General features: G+C 57.6%; 1 long non-coding RNA gene across 1 annotated transcript; it reads left to right on the top strand.

Moving 5' to 3' along the window:
* The first annotated feature begins 403 nt into the window (after positions 1 to 403).
* Positions 404 to 1262, top strand: LOC135307442 (uncharacterized). The gene is made up of 4 exons (XR_010368161.1): positions 404 to 522; positions 842 to 913; positions 1002 to 1073; positions 1161 to 1262. It is a non-coding gene; the product is annotated as an uncharacterized LOC135307442 (long non-coding RNA).
* Positions 1263 to 1694: the final 432 nt, after the last annotated feature.

Genomic DNA, 1694 nt, shown 5'->3' with positions numbered 1-1694 from the left:
CCCTGGGACTCAGCAGCCGGGGGCTTTGGCTGCACATCTGGACACGCCGTGCCCGGCACAGCGGGAAGGGATCCATGGCAGCCTTGCTGCCCCGCTGCTGCTTTCACGCCCTGCAGGGCTGTTTCCCAGCCTGGCCTGGCTGCAGCTTCTGCCCAGCCTCTGCAGGAAGGCATTTGGCATCAGCTGACAGGCAGCCCAAACTGTAACACATCCTGAGATCCCCCACAATATCCAGCCCTGCAGATTAGGAAAAGGGTGGCTGTTTGGAGGTGGAAGTGCTCTCATCATGCCACCATAACCTGACCATTTTCCTGCTAATTAAATTTGACAAATATTACCTCTGATGCCACCACCCAAGTGGGGAACAGCTCCATCTGATGCAGCTGTCTCCCTTCCTTTGTCAAGAGATGGACATAGTGCTTCAGTGGAAGGTGGCATTTCTTGAAGGAAGCACTCCATCTTCAATGCCAGCCCCTGCTGCAGGAAGGAAGGCGATGGCAGACACGGGCACAGGCACAGCAGGTAATTGCTGTGCCGGGCTCAGCCCTGGCCAGGGCTGTGTGGCAGCAGCTCTTCCCCCAGGGCCTGCCCTTGCCCGGCCCGGCAGCAGCCAAAGCTGGAGGTGCCTCGGCTTCCAGGCCTCTGGAGCTGGTTCAGAGCCCCGGGGAAACGGGACTGGTACAGCAACGTCCCTGGCGCTGCAGCTGCTGCGGAGCTGGCCCTGAGTGCCCAGAGGCCCAAGGCACAGGAGCAGCCCTGAGCGGGAGCCCTGCCGCCAGCCCAGGGCCAGAGCCAGCCCTGGCACACAATGGAAACAGTTCTCATCTTGGTTTGCTTCCAGACTGGGATGCTGGGAAGAATTCTCCATTAGCCTGGCGCTCTGAAGTTGTGAAGCCCTCTGGGCATTCTGCAGGTATGTTCTCACTGTCCCACCAAGGCGTAATGTTTGACTGACTGGTAAGTAGCAGGTGACAGAAGCTTCTGTGGATGTTGTGTTACAGATGTGTCTGCAGGGACGCCTTCAACAACTCCTACCTTGGATGCTGCACAAAAGCCCAGCTCCCATCACAGGGGTGAGTAGTGTGTCCCTGCTGACCCCACAGGCTGAGCCCTGCTTTTGTGGGATGCATTCCTGGGAAATGGAACTACTTTCTCTTAAGGTCCTCCACCAGAAGAGATCAAAGACATGGCAGGCAAGAAGTTCCAGAATCCATTAGAAATTACGTGGCAAATGCTGAAGGAAGTGCTGCAGGGAGGACAAGGTGGGTGCATTTGCCTCATGCTTCCCCTGGCACACAGGAGCCGGGGGCTTTGGCTGCACATCTGGACACACCGTGCCCGGCACAGCGGGAAAGGATCCATGGCAGCCTCGCTGCCCCGCTGCTGCTTTCACGCCCTGCAGGGCTGTTTCCCAGCCTGGCCTGGCTGCAGCTTCAGCCCAGCCTCTGCAGGAAGGCATTTGGCATCAGCTGACAGGCAGCCCAAACTGCACCACAGGCCATGCCCACCCTCAGATGCCCTGCGATTTTGTAGTCTCCAGGCTGATCACTTATGGCGGGTGTTTTGATGAAAGCGGGCCCTGTGCTACCCAGGATGTTTATGTCTTTGAGAAGAATTGCCTCTTGAAGATGCCACCTCTCCAGTGGGGGTCAGTCTTACCTGATGAGCTGTTGTTTTTCCTTCCTCCACAAGTG

Source organism: Passer domesticus, chromosome 9 (genome assembly GCF_036417665.1).
Source record: "Passer domesticus isolate bPasDom1 chromosome 9, bPasDom1.hap1, whole genome shotgun sequence".
Taxonomy (NCBI): domain Eukaryota; kingdom Metazoa; phylum Chordata; class Aves; order Passeriformes; family Passeridae; genus Passer; species Passer domesticus.
Note: the sequence above shows the minus strand (reverse complement) of the source record. Positions and strands in the feature narration are given on the sequence as shown.